The following is a 20,431-nucleotide window of genomic DNA, read 5'->3' as shown; positions in this document are numbered from 1 at the left end:
TTAATCAGTGTTGGTTTGAAATCCACTTGATCTGCAAAGAAGATAGCTACTTCTGCATTTTTTCAGGTTCCTGTTGCATGGGGTATTGTTTTCCACCCTTTACCTCTCAGTCTATGAGTTTCTTTTTGAATTGTGTTTCTTATTTGCAGCACATTGTTGGATCTTGCTTCTTGACCCATTCTGCCAATCTATTTCTTTTGATTGGTGAATTGAGACCATTAACATTGATGGTTATAACTGATACATATTGACTTTTTTCTTTTTGTTGGATTCTCCCCATTTGCTTTGAATTTCTTTTCATGCATGATAGATACATTCTGCTGGGCTTCCTGGGGTTGTGATCCTCATTGTATTTTCTTAGGATATTGTCTAAACATTTTGGAGTACTGGTTTGGTATTCATGAAGTTCCTAAGGTGCTCTTTGTCATGAAAGTATGTTATTTCTCCATCAATTTTGAAAGATAGTTGTGCAGGGTACATCAGTCTGGGTTGGGGGCTGTTTTCCTTTAGGGCTTGAAATACAGACATCACTCCAAGCTCTTCTTGCCTTGAGGGTTTGCATTAAGAAGTCTGCTGTGATTCTGATGGGCTTTCCTTTGTATGTCATTTGTTCTTTTCTCTAACTGCTTGTCGAATTTTGTTCTTCTGTTGGGTTTCTGGAATCCTATTATATGACTATGTGTAGATTTTTTTTTTTAAATCAAAGCTAGTTGGAGTCCTATGTGCCTCACTTATCTGTATGTCAAGTTCTTTTCCCTTCCTTGAGAAGATTTCTGCCATCACTTCTGCAAACATTTTTTTTCTGTCATCTGCACTCTCTCCTGTTTCTTTATTGACTCCAATCAGTCTGATGTTATTTTTTGCATTGTCCAGCAGCTACTGGATTGATTTCTCATGGTCTCTTACTATTTTAAAGCAATTTTTCTTTTCTTGGTCACTAATTGCAATCTTATCTTCTATATCTGAAATTCTGTCCTCACATTGGCTCATTCTGCTGTGTAAACTTTCAAAGGAGTTTTTAATGTCCTGGAAATCTGTTTGCATCTGTCTTATGGATTCCTTTTGTTTCCTATGCCAGGATTCCATCATGTTCCCCAGCTCCTCTATTTTTTATCTGTGTCCACTCTAGATTTATTAATCATGCTTGCCCTTCGGGCACTATCAGTGCTGATATCTGAGAAATTATTTCTGATTTCATTTTTACCTGATCCTCTTTTGTGGCCAGTTCAGGCAATCCATGTTTTTAAGTATCAGATTGTTTAATCTCATTTTGCTTTGACGTTGCTTTAGGTGATCTGGAAGTCTGGTTTTGAGACTTGTTTACACGTCTTCTCATTTTCAAGGGTGGATGGGAGGGATGTGTGCTGCTGCCACCTGTGTAGCTCACCTCCTCTGCACTGGTGGTGGTGGCATGGCGGCCCAGAAAGTTTACTTCCTCTGCCCTGGGGGTAGCTCTGCTCTGTGCTAGGGACATTAATCCATTCTTCATGAGTGGTTTATCTGTAGCTCCTGCATAGATTGTAGACATCAGACTCCAGTTTCAACAAGCCTTTCATCATGGATTCACAATAGTGACTCTCCAGGGAGCTTCCTGGTCACAACAATGACTCTTTCAGAGCTTGAGCTACTGATGGATGCACCATGGGTCCCTTTTATTCTGATGCTTCTGGCTTCTTGGACTGAGCTGCTACTGATTTCTCTGGCTCTCCAGTGTGCAGATGGACATTGTGAAACTACCTGACTGCATGCAAACCAATTAATAACCACATATTTATAATTACATGTATTCTATTACTTTAGGTAACACTGACTGATACAGTTTAATTCTGAAAGCAGAGGCTGAGACAAAGGTTAGCAAAAGGGAATTTTATTTGGTTGTGAAACAGTTTAGCAAAATGACTGTCCACCAAGAGATGCTGAGTTTTGTTGTGTGTCTTCCTGAAATGTGTATGTTAAATCTTAATTAGCCACATGATTATTTGAGGAATATGAAGATATTTTATAAACCAAATAAGATTTACACTGATAAAGATACCTTAGAGTGTTAGCACATTGCATTCTCCATGTGCGGACACAGCCAGAAGGCAAACCAGTAAATGGGCTTTCACCAGACATAAGTCTATTGTCACCTTGACATTAGCATTTCAGCCTCCAGAATGATGAAAAATAAACTTCTGTTGTTTATAAGCTGCACAGTCTATGGCCTCTTGTTATAACAGCCCAAACTAACTAGGAGAGGTTTTAGCTTATTTTCAAAAAATGTGTCAGCCAGTCTCAAGGATCCTTGAGTCTACAGGGCCCTTCAGCATTTTCCTGAGTTGGGCAAATAGATTTGTTTTATTATCTCCAGCATGGTAATGATTCTTGAATGTGGACTATCTCAGAAAGGTCTCATATCCTTCAGCAAAGCTGTTTACTTCAGCCAAGACCAAACCCAAAGAAGTTGACAGATTGAAGGCTCCTTGCCAACAACACTCCAAGCAGCTTTAAAAATAATTCCTTCCATCCAGAGAGGCTATCTATTCACATGTTACAGCCTCCTCCACACCTGCAAAGGAAAACTTTAAAGACTACAAACTTATCTCTGACAAAGGAACAAAGGAAATACAATGATGCAAAGATTGTCTTTGCAACAAATATGGCTGGAATGTCACATTGGAAGAGAAAAGAATCTAGTCACAAACCTTCCATCCTCAACAAAAACTAACTCAAAATGGATCATATATTCAAATGTACAGCATAAAACTACAAAATTACTAGAAGGTGCAAAGAAACAAATCTATATGATCTTGGGTATTGTGGTGACTTTTTAGGTATAACACTAAATGTTCACTCTATGAAAGAAATAATTGGTAACCTAGATTTCATTCAAATTTAAAAGATTTTCTCTGTGAAAGATAATGTCATGAGAATGAAGAGCCACAGACTGAGAAAATTTATAAAAAACATGGCTGATCAAGAATGTTTATCCAAAATAAACAAAGAAATCTGTAACACTCAAAAATAAGAAAAAGTGATTAAGAAATGAACAAAGACCAGAACAAACACCTCAGCAGAGAAGATATTCAGATGACAAATAAATGTGTGAAAAGATGAGCAGATGTCATTAGAGAATTGTAAATTTGAAAAACAATGAATTACCACTACATAACACTTACACATCTATTGTTCATTGACAGCACTAAATGGCGGTGAAGATGTTCAGCAACATGAGTTGACATTCTTCATTGGTATGAACAAAACAATGCTAAGCCACTCTGTCTAGATGGTTTGGCAGTTTCTTACAAAACTAAATATGCTCTTATCATTTGGTTCACCAATTATAATTCTTACTATAATTTACTCAAAAAAGCAAAAAAAAAATCCGTCTAAAAACCTACATATGAATGTTTATACCAGCTTCATTCATAATTTCCTAAACTTAGAAACACCAAAACAACTTTTAAAGTGCAAATAGGTAAATAAATTATGGTGCATCCAGACAATGGGAATGTACTCAGTTCTAAAAATAAATGAGCTATCAAGCCATGGACAAATATGGAGGAAACTTAAATGCACATATCTGAGAGAAACAAACTGAAAAGGCTACCTATTTTATGATTTTAATGATATAACATTATGGAAATTGGAAAACAATGGAGACAAAAAAAGGAACACTGATTTCCAGGAGTTAGTGGAAGAGAGAGAAGAATAGATAGACCACAAAGGATTTTTAAAGCAATATAACTATTTTATATGATGCTAAATGATGAATGTTTGGCATTACATTTGTAAAAACCCATAGAATATACAACACCAAAAATAAAAACTACTGTAAACTATGAACTTGGTCTGACAATGATATCTGAATGTTGGTCCCTGAAGTACAACAAGCTCCTACTTCAGTGTAGGATCCTGATAGTGAGATAAGCTATGCTTATCATATATGGGGGTTGAAAGTATGTAGAAAATATCTTTACCTTTGCTGAAATGTGCTGTGAACCCAAAACTGCACTGCCCAAAAAATAAGATCTATGAAAAAATTAAAATTCCACAGAAGTACAGGGAGTACTCATTGGGGTGAGGATAAAGGTATTAGACAGGTGATTATTTATGAAGTCTAGCTAATTATCTAGTCCTTTTCTATGATTGATCTCTTAGACATGTAGTCTAAATCTAATCTTATCATTGTCCCAAAATTAATTGAATGGAACATATTATCCATAAGCCTAATACACAGATACCTGTAAATGAATATTTCACAAGTTCAAGGTGTTATGTAGATCTGCATAAAGCATTGACTACTTATAGGTGAACTGTCCAAAAAATCAAACTATTCATAAAATTCTTGATGAACATGGAATATGAACAAGAAAAGTTAGATGGTTTTCATATCTTAACAATATAAAACACTGAAGCAAAAATATACTCATGTTTGCTGTACAGAATCTAAGTATTATCTAGACAGAACCTTGTAAGGCTTTCTTTGGTGATGTTACATCTTTGTTTCTTGTTAGATTGACCTTTTAAACTTCTAAATGACCATCTTTTGCAATTCATGTTGATATCTCTAGTTTATAGTAAAGAAATTCATAGAAATAAGCCATTCTATCTGAGAGAGAGAGCGAGGGAGGGAGGGAGGGAGAGAGAGAGAGGCTAAGAATAGAACCCAGGGACTCACACATGCTAGGTAAATGTTCTACTAGTAAGCTACATCTTCAGCACCTTTCTGTCTCATAAGAGAGGTTTTATATATTCCAGTTCTGATAAATTGTATGTTGAGATTTCATGTTTAACTGTTTTGAAAGTAGGAATATTTCACATTATAGAAACTATGCTACTGCCTGCATGTATTGTATATTCTTATCAACTCACCAAATGCTTGTGCTGGCCAAGTACCTACATGTACACATATACATATATATATATATATATATATATATATGTATACATGTATTAGTAACTCACTGTGATCATCGTTGACAGTGTTATATGGAAGAATTTTTATTTAGCACTTACATAGTGGCAAAGATTTTGCTAGGCCATACAGAAAAGATATTGAACCAAAACCGATGCAATTACACAGAGAATTCCTTTGGGAGCTGTTAATCATTAATTCTTTCACTGAAGGAAATCAAATTCAAAAGACATTTCTGGCTTCTTTGTAAAAACAATCTAGTGATTATTCAGGCTTTATTAAGTATTTTTAATTGACTTATAAACTATTTTAGTAATTTGCCCAGCAGTGGTGAGCAAGATCCTTGTCTTTCAACTTCATTTATTTCAAAGATGAATAATTGTATATTAAGTTAATTGCCACTTTAGTTTGTATTATAGCTTTAATTTGGTTCTTATTGATAGAGCAAATTAATTAGTATTTGTGTCAAGAAAGCCAGCTTGTTCTCTCTCTCTGTGTCTCTCTGTCTCATCTTATTTATCAAAACAAAAAGGATTGTAGTAATGTAATTTATTTGAAAGACAATCTTCCTTTCACTCCATCAGCATGTTAACTCTTTTCAATACAACTTACTACTTTTGATATTGTGTAAAATGCAAAATTGTATGATAAAGTTTTGAAATTCAAAGTATACTATTAGCTTTCTAGATCTGCATATATTGCTTACATTTTATAAGTTATATGATTTCTATCTAAGTCATGAACATTTTCATGTGACTTGAATTGTGAACTGGCAGTATGAGCAGGAGAACAAAAAATTTTGCAACATGCACCTGGTTTAAGTTAGCCTTTATCAGTAAAAGTATATCATTTGAGAAGTAATTAGTTTTATATGATGACAAATAATTTGTCAAATCAATTTAGAAAACCTTGTGTTCAATCATAAATAAATCTCTGTTGAATGAAAAGATTATAGCAATATACAATATAAATTTTTTAGAGAAGACTCAGGTGCACAGGTTTTCTCAATTATTATATTTTTTCTCACATACATTATAAAGAAACTATAAAATGCATATTTGAAGCAATAGTCTTCAAGTAAAATGAATGAACAATGTCAAACATTTAATTTGTCCTGCTTCACCTTTAAAACAATTCCAGAATTAAAAATTTAATTATGTTATGATATGTAAATAATGGATGACATAGATAGAAATCTTGTTCCTAACTTATTTATCCTCAGTGTTTTTAAAACAAGATGAAACTGGGCAATGTAGTATAGAAAAAATAATTCCATTTGGGATACTATTAAGAATTATGAAAATATCTGGGTTGCCGAAGGTTGAAGCAAGGGTAGAATAAAATAAAAACAAGCATTAAGGCCAGGGATTTAGCTCAGTGGTTCCTCCCCCTGCCTCACAAGTGGAAGGTCCTGAGTTCTATCTCTGGTACCAAAAAACAAAAAAATAGTCATGAATAAATTACAAAAAGAGCAAGCATATCGGAATAAGAAATACTAGGAAGGGAATGGTTAGAGTCAGTATATGTGAGAAAAACAAGGAGAAAGAGTCAAAGTTTAGGAAGTTCTAGACATGAATAAAATAAATAAATATAATTAGAATATGGAGAATTCTGTCAAAATGCTAAGAGGTATGTTCCATAAGTAAGGTCATGATTGAGTGAAAACAATTTAATTGAACAGTCTAACCTTTCTGACCACCCCTCCAGGTTATTACAGTGATCATTACTGCAGTACAGATGAAGGGCTCCTCCTTACCATCTCAGAATATAAATGATAAATAATTTTAAACTATAAAATTGTTACAAGATGCAGTAGGCAGTCATTTTCTGATATATTCTGTCCTTGTTATGGAATTACTGAAATATTTATCAGGTTGAAAGTTATTTGCATATGTGAACACTCTTAATTGCATTTGAATGTATGCCATTATAATTATCTAACTTGCATATAAATTAAAATACTGAGTAACATTATAGGAATACTTCATAGGAATTGCAGAATCACAGCTGCATTTGTTAAACCGCATATTTTAACTCACAAATATGTGACTATTATTTTAAAATTTGCTTTATCATCAAATAGATCCTACCCATTGGCTAATCCATGTATACGGGAAACATTTTGAATTTAAAAGAGGAATCATAAACACCCTTGATGCATGCAATGATGGATAAATAGTATCTTACCAGTATCTTAGATGCTGTTATGGTTTGGATTTGAAATGTCTCCCAGGCTTGCTCCCCAGCTGGTGACACTATTGAGAGGTGATTTCATAATATGGGTGTAGTTGAATCACTGACTAGCAGGTGGGTCCACTTGAGGGAGGTGATTCATGGAGAGGGTATGCCTTTGAAAGTTACATGTTGTCCCTGGCCCCTTCCTCTTTGTGGCCCTTTCTATCTTCCTCTGCTTCCTGGCTGCCATGAGGTGAGAATCTTTTCTCCAAAACACCCTTCCTTCTTTCTGCCTCACCACCAAGCTAAAGAAGTGAAACCAGTTGACCATGAACTGAAACCGTGTTCAAAAACAGATCTTTCCTCCTATAAATTGTTTTACATCAGGTGTATTGTTGTGGCAATGGAAAAGCTAACACAGATACCCTCAAAGTAGTTTGGTTCTTATTTCTACATAGAATGTCAATCAATGATTGGATTTCTTTAATTGTGAAATAATACACACATTGAGAAATGAGAATGAAACAAAAGTCCAAATTTCAATTTTTTTTGCAAAATAAAATCTGTAAATCTCAACCAGGAAATGAAATGCAACATTATAAACACCATCTAAGTCCTTTTTTTGCCTATTTTCAGCCAACCTTCACGGAAGTTGGATGAGTTGACTATAATGGCAATGCATTTTTGTGTATGTGTGTGTGGTACAGGGGTTTGAATTCAGGACCTTGTGCTTGCCAGGCAGGCGCAGCACCACTGAGCTACATCCCTGGCCCTAATGCACTTTCTAAGTCTTATTTCATTTCAGCAGCCATTGTTTCAGACTTTGGCTTAGTTTTCTTTAATCTTGAAGTTCATATCAATGGAAAAAACAAATATGTGCTCTTTCACATCTTTCTCTTTTTGTTCAGTATTATGGTTCTTAAATTCATCCATGTTATGATATATAGCTTTATTTCATTTATTGCTGTATAGAAAGCCATTGTATGACTATATCAAAATTTTTCCACCTTAAGTATATACTTGGTATGTTACAAGTTTTTGGTTATTAACAAACAATTTTCCACTGTGGCTATAAATATTCAAATGTTTTAGCACATGTATGCAATAGTTTCTTTTGTCTATATCTATATGTGAATGTGCCAAGTCATAAGGCAGATATATCATTATAAGAAGATAGCACAAGACTACTTTTTAAAGTGGTTGGAAATATTTATCTCCAACTGGAGAATAGAAACATCAGGAGTATATGAATTTTCCTATTCATGTCCAAGCCGACATTTCATTTGTGTTAAATTATTTAAAAATTTAACAAATGCTATAGTTATATAATCATATTTTCATGTACAATTTTAATTTCAAAATTCATGTTTTTGAAGTGAAATTTTTAATTGTCTAGTACACCCAAATAAGTACATAGCTCAATGAATTATAACAAATTAATACATATACTAGACAAAATGCAGAACATGAGACAGAATATTAATAATGCCCCAGAAACATTCTGTACTCCTTGCAGCCAATTCCAGTGGTATTACACTGACATCTAACTTCTCAGGTTAATTTTGCCTCAAGGCATTAGTGTTTCACCTCTTCTTGTATCCACATTCTTATGTAGTCATTTTTTATTACCCTCCCACTCTGACTTTGGCCTTGGCTAGGAGATTTAATTTGGTTAATAGGATGGTAACAAAATTGATTTAAGCACTTCCTTAAGAGGGCTCCAAGGGCTCACCTTTATTTATAACCTTAGCTAATGACAGGAGACACTTTTTGATCCATTATCCTGTTAGAAGATGGACATATAAACAGCGTAATTACCCAGGTAGCCCAGTGGAAGCTATCCTAGTTTAACTGACAAAAGCTTTCCATATGGCAAGAAAGTAAACTCAGCAAAGATCAAAAGAGCTCCCCATCAATGTCTGCCTAATTTTCCCACTGACAAATGAAAAAATTTAGTCATACCAGATTTCTGTTGGGTAGTTCCATCGTATAACCATCACAAAAATTAATGTATAAAATGGAAAGTCTTGAGACAAGATAGATACACTAAGGTCTCCAACAAATAGTATATAAATTTTAATAATAAATTTACAAATAGAGAGATTGAAAGAAACATGACCAATTTCATTAGATGAGGCTTGCATAGCTATGGAACTAAAACCCCAATAACTTTTATAAGAAACCTGAGTATAATTCAAAAATGCTAAAGCAATTATTAGTAAGTTAAGAATTATTTATTCATGTATGTGTCATAATTAATTTGTGCCCTAAACTTGAAAGTATGGTTCAAAAAATTGAGCAATGCAATTCAATTTAGTAAAATTTAGTAATTACCTCAAGAGAAAAAGCATATGACTATCTCAGTAGTTGAAGGAAAAAATTTAATAACAATTAAGTCTTTCATTAGAGTGAAAGAACACTTCTAAAAGCATAATAGAAGATACTTTCCCAACTTATGCTATGATTTCAATGACCCCTCAGAATTCCTGTTGAAACTTTATTGCCATTGTGACGGTATTAAATTAGGGCGTTTAAGAAGTTATCAGACCCGGAAGCCTTCATGTTCATGAATTAATTAATGGCATTTATTATGTGAATGAGTTACTGTGAAGTGGCTTTGTTATAATAGTGAACTCTCACACACATTCTTCCTGGCTATGTGATGCTCTCTGCATGTTTTAATACAACCAAAAGGCTCTCACCATTTTTCACTCAGCATTGAGAGAGAGAGCATAGTACCAGCTATCACGTACACAGGAATAAATTTAAAATTCAAAACATGGTTTCTTCTGAATCTAGACTTCTTTTGTAGTACTATTAGAAAGTAAAAACAGACAAAAACAAACTGTAACATAGACCATGATAAGTTGGGAGCCATCTGTTCTGCATGATTTACTTATATGAAATCTAAAACTGTCAAAATCATGGAAACAAAGAGTAAAAGTAGATATCAGAGATTGGGAGTGAAGGAAACAGGGAGATGTTGGTCAAAAAGTAAACATTTGCAATTGTACAATAAATGAGTTTTTGAGAACTAATGCATAGCATTCTGTGTATAGCTAATAATGTTGTATATTTGAAATCCGCTAAGAATAGATCTTTTGTATTTTCACTACACACACAGAAGACAGCTATGTGAGTTGATGGATATGTTAATTAGCTTATTTGTGGTAATCATTTTGCAACATTTACATATATCAAAACCTTATGTTGTATATCTTGGTAATATAGAATGATCTTTTCAGGAGCTCAATAAAGATGAAAAAAGTATAATATTTTATATTCCTGAAAAGGATATTATGGCATTTACGGATGTGAACTATCTTAAAATTGATCAAAAGATTGTTCCTATGAGACTATTTTATGTACTTTTGAATGACTCAAGAGAAAAAATGACTGATAATGCCAAGTGTGTGGTTAACAATGTAGACCAATTCTTACGAACTCTTATAAAGCTAGACATATTTTAAACTGTTACCTTGAAATTTAAGAAAAAAATTATTTAAGAATTTTTTAATATCATTTCCCCTAATAGTCCCAAAAGGATATAATTCAACTATCCTTTAAAAGGAGATGTTTAAATGTTTATCTATTTATATAATAAATGCTTTCATGGTTTTTTAGTGGACTGGAAATAGAGAATAGAAAGTAAAAGAAGAAGTAGGAGGGGAAATGAGGAAAGTGTTAGGAACAGCAATGATACTGTATTATTAATTTATATCATTTGGTTCCCCTGAAGACCCAACTTCCAAGAAGAAATGAAAAAGAAATGAAGTTTTGTTGAGAGTCAGTGCTCCATAAATATTTTCATGGTTCTTCAAACCCAAGACTTTCTGAGCAAAAAATATTGACTTCCAGTGATAAAGTATGGTTGAATGATAACCATGACTTGAAAGTTAAATGTAGTGAAATTATCAGAAAAGGTTTACAGTTGCATTGTCTTTAGAGCCTTTTATTAACATTCCAAAGGAAAATGGACTTAGAAAACTAGATATCTGTCTTGTTCTATGCTTTTTTTTAATGGTACATTTTTACTGTGCAACTCTCAAAATAAAAGAGACACAATTGTGCGAGCTATTATGTATAACTACTAGGATTCATTCTTTTTGGGCCTTTGCCCTGAGTTACAGGTATCTTTGGATTTGCAAGATGGCATCAGCTCTCATTTAGCCTCGAGGATGAAATAGGAGAAAGGGGAAAAACCAATGGTAAAATATTCTCAAAGTAAATAATAAGAATTTATCTCTGTTCCAGAAACTTCATGTTTCTTGTCAGGAATGTGTGTTTGTGTATTTATGTGTTATGTATATAACATATTATATTTATCCCCATATATTATATTTATCATCATGTATTATATTTATCACATATATTTATCACCTTTAAAACAATTTTGAAAGATCTTATGCTTTGAATTATTTTATACTAAGCAGAATATTTGCTAGATATTTTCAAAGATGGATAGAAACACAAAACTAGAGGTTGTACCCCAAATAATGATGCTGAATATAGAACACCCCACAGTACTTATATGCACAGTAAAGTCTGAGAGTCATAAAACATTTTTTAAAAACAGAGGAAAAGTACAAAAGTAAAAAAAGACAGAAATACAAAAAAACTTAATTGTATGTTAATTAAATATGGGTGATCTCAGATTTTTAAAAAAAATCTGTAATGACTACTTTATCAGAAATTCTAATTCAGGATCTTTTTAAAAGCTGCTATCTGACAGCTACAGATAGAATCGCTAAAACTAAATTGAAATCCTTCTTTTTAATGATCAGAATTACCAAGTGGTTCCACCCATTAAACATTTCAACTAGAAAGATCTGGTCAAATGCAACAGGAACTAATAGTTTTAGGTAGACCCTACTAATTATAAGTGGGAAAGTGAGATTCATATTTTTGAGGGAACATATGTATAAGGTGTTATGATATTTGCAATTAAGGAAAAGCTCTTGAGAGACTAGACACATTACTGTAGCACAGAAAAGGATAATAACTGATCTCAGACTTGTTCCATTACTGAACTGATGTTTGGAAGACATGCTCTCAGTGAAGTTGAAGGTGGGTTAGATTTGTTTGCAAATTGATGCTTCAACAGCCACAGTTAACTTAGTTCTCAATGCTCACTGTAATTCTCTCCACAAAATCAAATATAGAGTAATATACAGTATCAAGAACTTAAATGCATGATGAATAGAAATATTCAGAAAGTGAGGTTCCATTACCAATATTTGCAACAATAAAATATTTTACAATAAAAATATGGAGATATTGTCATTTTCACCAATAATCAGAGGATGCACATTTACAAAATTCTCCTGGTTGTGGACTTGTCTACCCTTCCTGAAATAGTGTATGTCACTGCTCTACCACCACTGTGCACTCTTTTACTTCCTCTCTTTGATTCCACCTCTATCAGTTTCCTGTGGCTACTATAACAAATTACTACACACCTGATGGCTCCAAACAAAAGAAATTTATTTTCTCACATGGTTCTGGAGTCTATAATTCCAATAGAAAGGTGCTTGCAGGGAAGAGTTAGTTCCCTTTGGAGCTTCTGTAGAATAATCTTTCCTAGACTTTTTCAGCTTCTGTGGCTGTAGTATTCCTTGGCTTCCTTTGTTTGTATCTACTCTGTCCCACTGTGTTCATCTTCACACTGCTTTCTCCTTGTCATTTGGATAATCCAGAATCATTTCATTTTACAGTTCTTAAATCAGCATAAAAACCCCAAAGGAACATTCATAAATTCTGGAGATCTGGAGATAAGGGCACAGTTGTATATTTTGGAGGGTGTCATTATTCAACCCATGATATCACTCTTTTTCTATTTATTGTATTCTACATGGGAATGGAGAAGCACAGAAGTTAAGAAAATTAGAAAAAATGTTAAACAGTAAAATGCCTTCCTGACCTCTCTTAGCTCAATATGAGTGATATACAATGAAGGATGAATTAATGTGCCATCCCCAAGTATTATCATAATTTACCACTATAATTTTTTTATGAATCTGTGTCCTTTATCCATCCTACATCCGCATAAATTTACTGATTCCAAACAAAGAAGTCTCCTTTTATTCATAAGATAATGTCGGTATGGTATGATTTTTAAAAATATTAACTGTCATCTACGTATCATAACAATTACTCCAGATTCTGAAGACACATTGTCTGTCCCTCTGAGTTTTTAATGTTAGGATGTTTGATGCTTTCTTCATGGGTACTTTACTGAGAAATTAAGAGAGAACAAACCAGGAATTGTCAGGTAGAAGCTAATTTAAATGAGATATTTGAACCTATCTTTCATAACAAGGAAGATGAGTTATTTATTATTTATTCTTCTTTTGGGTCATCAGTAGTTTTAGATAGCAATACATTATTGATGAAATTAGAAAATGTCATAACAAATAATAAAATAAATTTTAAATTACTCTTCATTGTTAGCTTTGCAGCTGTTTTACAAATTTAAAAACAGAGTTAAATTATTCTAGATTTTTTCTATGTCAGCTAATTGTAAATATTCAGTAATCATCTTATTTCATTAAGCAATTTTCCTGGAAACCATTAATTATATCTAAAAAATGAATGCATCAACAATGCAAGAGTTCATTTCAATTATCATTAAGCATTTGTCTGCCTTCTAGTAGAGCATGTATAATTTCTTAGAAGTTAAGTACAATGCTTAGTAAAGTAAAATGAAACAGATTTTTCTTTTATTTTTTAATTTGGAACTATACATGGCTGATATCTTGGGTTTTGAATACATTCATCTTATTTTAATGTTTTCCCTAGGTCATGAAGTTGATTAAGATGTATCATATGAGCAAAAGAAAGCAGAATAAAGTCATGCAGAACTTAATACTGCCCATTTTAATGCTTTGATATTATTTTAAATCTACAATTTTATTAATATTTTAACCATACTATATTGAAAATACAAGTACATATTTTAATATATCAAGTTTATGAAGAGTTTAGCTCTATCAGAATGTTTCTATGCTTGATAATATTAGATATTCATGCTGTATTTTTAAGGTACTTAAAATGGACTATTAAGAAAATAATAACATTTTATAAAATTATTTTTGTGCACATTTAGATGATAATCTGAAGTCATTCTTTGCAACCTTGCTTATTACATTGCTCACAGCTGTCACAGGAGTGTTTTTTATAGCTATTATGCCACCATAAAAATACAAAGAAATCAAACCACATTCAAATAAATTAAGCTATCTGATTTATTTCCATAACAGGAAAGAAAAATATACTTTAGATTATAGTGTCTCACTACATTGAGTGATACACACCAAGAGACTCTCATTAAAAGTGAGTAAGAAAAGAATTACATTTCCACAAAAAGCATAGTTTCAGGGATGCTAAGACTAACTTCAAACACAAAAGGGTAATCCTGAAAAAATGTCAAGGGTGCCATAAATTTCATTGTTATTGTTCCCCTAGCACACATCAACACTCTCTGACATTCTCAGTTCTGCTACCTCATCACCACTGCTTGGGAAGCCAAATCTCCCCAGCCATCGGTGGGTCCCTTGGAACAATTTAGGTACTTTGAATGTCTAATATATGCAGTTCAAGAAATAGAACTCCAGGGTCAGGAAAGAGCTATTGCATCTCCAAGCAGTCTCAAACTTACTCCCCATGGAGTACTTGGTTTTCTGGAGAAGTCTAGCTTAATATTCATAAAATACTATGGACAATCTTAACTGTTCTATATGTCATAAGAGCTTCATTAAACAATGTTAATACCACTTTAGCTATTACTGAGATTTACATGATTAAATAGTTTTATGAATATATACTTCTATAGTCAAATTTCCCAACTCCTCTTCAGTTGCTCCCTAATTCCATTACTTCTATACAATTTAAAGTTGTCCAGATCTTCATATAAAGTTGGGGAGGCTGTGCTGAACAGAGGGGTTTCTGAGTGCTAAAATCAATCTGAAGATACCTAGCGTTGGACTATATCAGCCTAAAAGAAATGTATGTTATGTTATCCTAAAATATATCTACAATAATGCCTGTCAATATATTTTAAAAAATCTTTGTCTCTATATTATGAAAGAATGCTTACAGTTTTACTTATAGGCTTTACATTACTTACAGTATAATCTCATGCTACTCAATAATGTCGACTGATTTGAATAAATTATTTCATACAAGACATATGTTTAGACCTATGTGAAGTCTGAACAAAATATAGAGGAAGTAATGCACATTTTCCTCCCTTCAAGAAGCTGGAAAACAGATCTTTAAAATAGTCCTGGCGTTCTTTTTCACTGGAATTAATATAAGATGTCATCAGGCTTCCTGTTTTTGTCAAGTAACTTAACAAGGGATGTAGTAACTACATTTAAAAGGAAGATACAAGAATGCTAAATTATTTGAGTCACTATAAGAAAATTGTTGGGGGAAACACCTTGAAATCTCAGCATCTATGTGACCCTGAGTTTGATGTGGATTGATGGTAGAGTCTGCCCAATAGTAATACAGGGATCCTTCTGTCAAGCTTTTATTCTAATCCTTTAGAGTTGTTAGACTCCCTGACAAATGTCCTTGATGACTCTTTTATTCCCCACATTCATCTTATTTACTTTTCTTAAGGGAACAGCTCAATAAAATGCTCATGGTTGCTTCCTTACAGGCCTTCCACACATATCAGTTCATTTCACTTGTGAAATTTTCTTGTATTTTAAATATGAAATGGTATTTTATATAGTACACGGTCCTAAAAGATTGACGGTGATGACTATAAATCTCAATTTCAGGAAAATATTTTATTTGGTTTATTTTGGAGGTTTATATTATTACTAGGGCCATAAATGGCTTCTTTTCAAGTTTCTGCCTTTTTTACAAAATTGAAAATATTTTTCAATTAATTTCTTAATTTAGTTTATTATTTCAAGAACAAAAATGTTCACTAAGAAGAATATACATGGAAGACATTCACATTTGTCCCTTGTCCAGCTATTTCCAAAGACAACTATTCATTGAAAGTATAAAAATCAAGTATTTCTTATTTAATGTGTATCATTTTATATGCAAGCTAACAAATATAAATTTAAACCCATGTTTCATCACTTCAACACAGAATTTAGCATATATATCCATGCACACATATATATTTATTTATTTAACTGTCTTTTTTACCAACCATATATCTCACATATAGCCCTACACAAAGGGATGTATAGAATTCTATATATACTGATGGTATAATATACATAATCTGATACATCACAGAGAGCTCCTTCATTTTTTTTGACAGCTGTACAGCACCTGTTGAAGAATATAACATTAGTTGTTTATGGTGTTTGAGTTACAACCATTTGGATTTTCATTAGTTTCTGTTAATCTCTTGAACAAAAAATGTAGATTTCAGATTTGGATTTGACCAAGCAACTACATGGGAAACATATTTCAATAAATTTGCTACACTGATTGTGAGTACAGTGCATCTTTTCATAAAGAGTCATTTTTTTCTTAAAGATTATGCATAAATATTCTTTATGTATTTTTATATTTGTTATTGGTTTTTTTAAATCACTTTTTAGCAAGTTCCTCCAAAATTCATACAACCCTCAATGTGACAGTATTTGCAGATGGGGCCTTTGGAAGATAACATAAGGGTAAATCTGTCACTGTGGAATTAGTGTACTTTTAAAGTAGCTCATTTCATTTTTTGTTTCTTCTTCCTTCCTTTCCTTCTTTTCTCTTTCTTTCCTTTTAATTCTTTTTTTGCTTCTATTGACTTTATTTTCATACAATTTTTGTATATATAGAATGTCAATGCTTTATAATTGAAATTTGAATATTACTTCATAGATTTTAGAATTCTAGTCATAGAAAGGCCTTCCTTTACACGATTCCTCTCTTACTGGGGAAGAGTTCTTTAATTATTTGGAGTTTTTCAGTTCAGAGTTAAGTTACTTGTGTACAGTGTAATATATGTTGCTTTGAATTTTTTACCTCACCATGATAATTAAAAATAGATTGCAAGATATTGATTGTCATTAACTTCTCAATGCTGTAACTAAATTTCTAAACTTATTTCCCCAGTTTTATTGAAGTATAATTGACAGATGAAATTAGATATATTTAAAGTGTACAGTGTGATGTTTTGATATATGTATACATTGTGAAATGATCACCATTCTCAAGCTAATTGACATAGCCTCTGCAGTTATATTTTTAGAGTGTCTGTGTGGTAATATTTACTCCTTTTTCAAATTTCAAGCATACAGTGGGATATTATTAGTTATAGTCATCAAAAAATAATCTACATCAGATACCAGAATTCATCCTACATAACTGATGCTTCATTCCTTTTAATCAACATCTCCTTAATTCTTCCATTCCCATCCCTGTCAATGATCATTGTAATTCTCTACTTTTGTGAGTTGTGATAACTTCAATTTTATGTGATTGAAGTTTTGGACCACACTTAATGTATTTACTGAGAGTTTACTGGATTAAGTAAATCTTGTTTCTGTTTCTCCACAGCAGCCAAACAAAGTAACATTTGAAAGCTAATACAGAATAGTATTTTATAAGGTGTTGTATCTGATAGGAAAATCTTGTCCACAGAAATAAAGCACAGAAGGAAAAAGAACACTGTAAGACAACTGAGGGCTGATTATTTGTTAAAGATAGCACTTGAGAGTTTTTGTGTGGATCTAGGACAGACAAGTCATGGTCCAGAAACAGAAACTAACATGTCATCCATCACTAACTTCATCCATACTGAGTAGGACTTTGAGGGAATCCTCTCTGTGGGTTACAAATGGGGAGAAAGTGGACAACAGACTACAAACCTCACCTTCCCACTCCGATGTCAGGCTCACTTTCACCCTATGAATCTCTTGCACAATTTTATCATATTGCTATGTCACCTAACATAGCCTTCATTTTTCTTTTTCTTTATCTTTTAAACCACTGAAAGATCTTGATTATAATATTCCTACCTGCAAAGATTGGCACATTGCTATTATTTTTCTGGATTTTTAAAAATAATAATTTACTACAGTCACATGTTTTTCCACTTGACTAAAAATCCAGAGAGAAGTTTTATTTGCTTCTTCATGAAAATTAAAAGATGAAAAAAGTAAACAGACTGCAATTATAAAACATATTTTATAGCCTCTCAAACATAGTTTATATGGGCTTGTGAAAAATATAGTAAATCATTAAGTCCAGTTTTCAAATATGATTATAATGCCAAATATTTGTATTATGCTATTACTTTCAAAAAGCATTTTAAACATACATTTAGCATTGGATTACAATTCCAATTTTCAGAATAAGACTATACTGAAACCAATTCCATCTTTTATATACTTGACTCTGGGATGCAACTTATAGCTCAACTTCAGGCCTATACAAAGTCAATTTAGTTTGTATGGAAAATGATTTGGGCTAAGTTAAAGAGAAAGGAAATTTAATCAAGTTAATTACTTATTCACAAAACAAAGAGAAATACTAGACAACTGGGATAAGAAAGGGTTTATAGAAAAAAATAACGTCCATGTATATTCCCAGAAACAAATTAGTCAAACTGTTCTTTCTTTCTTCCCGCACTATGCACACTAAACACTAGGCACCGGCAAGACTGATGTGAAAAGGTAGTGGATCCTTCCATTGCTGGATTTAACTCCAACCCATTTTGTGTTTTCTGGATAACTTCAAATTCAACGTCCTGAAGAAGAGTATTTAATGAGGTTATGTGCCTAGAATATATATCCTAAAGTCTTTTGGCTTTCAGCTAATATTCACTCCAATTCATCAGACACAAAGTGATCTCTCTAAAATAAGTCTGAGGGCCAGGGATTTAGCTCAGTGGTTCCGCCGCCTGCTTGCAAGCACAAGGACCCAAGTTCGATCCCCGGTACCAAAAAAAAAAAAAAAAGTCTGACTGTGGTTGTCCTCTGTTAACAATATTTTATTAGTACTGAACTTCCTACTAAATACAGTATGAATTCTTTTCCATTGCATTTAAGCACTTTCATTATCTAGGAACAGCCTTGATCTCACCTGCTAAATGATAATATAATATAGCATTTATATAATAGTATATATTATTATATTGCTAGTATAGAAACTACATATAAATCTTGTATTATGATACACTTTACATTATTTATTTACATACCATGCTTGCCTATTCTTTAAATTCCTAAAGGGCAAGTTGTTTTATTTAAATTTTCTTAAAATATTTGGGACAAAACAGTGCTTTTGGGAAGGCCCTGTTCTCACATAAAAGTAAAGTAGGAAAAAAAATAGCATACATAACTTTAGGCTTGACTGTAACATGTTTACATTATTATCAAGGTAGAGATAAAAATTCTTTGGGATTTTAGACGCAGAAAGATTATTTCTGGCTTGGAGGAGAAATCTTCAAACAGATGTTCAAACCAGTAAACACAACATCAAATATATACGCAGAGACTTTGAAAGAAAATGTATTTTAAAAGTCATAGAGATACAGTTGTCTCTGGTGGATTTAGCTAAATGAAATATATCTGGAAGGCAGAATAAAATCATTCACTATAACTTTACAAGGGTAAAAAAAGACATTCTCGGAGTCAAAGCTAAATGAATATTGATTTAGAATCAAGAAGATATGATCATGAAAAGAATGTGGCAGTTGAAAAGTGAATATGACAGATAAACAGTATATTTTCTAATTTAAAAAATTTAAAATTATAGAGCTTAACATTCTAAGTATTTTGAAAACAAATCTTTGACATAATGTAATAAATTGTTAAGTATATTTAGATTTCCCAGGGTAAATTAATGGTTTGATAGAAGTTAGGCGCATGTTGTGATCAGAATAAGTTTTATTATATTCAATATATAAATTGGATATCCTTTTGATGAGAAAAGAAGGAAAAAACAGAAACAAAGTCATTTGTAAATAGTGATGAGTGGGGGTGGAAGGGAGGGCAGGGGAATGGGGAAAAAAGAAGATTCCATATAATCATGTAAAGGTACAAATTCCCAATGATGAATGTGATCGTAATGAATGCCTAAAATGTAGCAATAAACTTGGTAAAAAATTTTGATATCATTTTGTTTTAAAAATGGGAAGGATGGTTTAAAGATGAAGTGGAATTGCACATGCACTGAATTTAATTATTTACATATTCCCACTTATAAACAGTTCCCCAGTGATGTTGTAGACATAAGCTGAAGTGAGAGAGCAAGCTACATTTCTCCTCTTCCAGCTGGTGTCCCCTCAACTTATTTTTTTTTCAGTTTTATTTTATTGGTACATTATAGGTATACAATATAATAACATTCATCATTGGAAATTTTCACCTTTATATAATCTCACTTGGT

This window comes from Heterocephalus glaber, unplaced genomic scaffold (genome assembly GCF_053883595.1).
Source record: "Heterocephalus glaber isolate CG9 unplaced genomic scaffold, H.glaber_assembly_v1.0 deba00001504, whole genome shotgun sequence".
Classification (NCBI taxonomy): Eukaryota; Metazoa; Chordata; class Mammalia; order Rodentia; family Bathyergidae; genus Heterocephalus; species Heterocephalus glaber.
The sequence above is the reverse complement of the archived record's forward strand: the minus strand, read 5'-3'. Positions refer to the sequence as shown.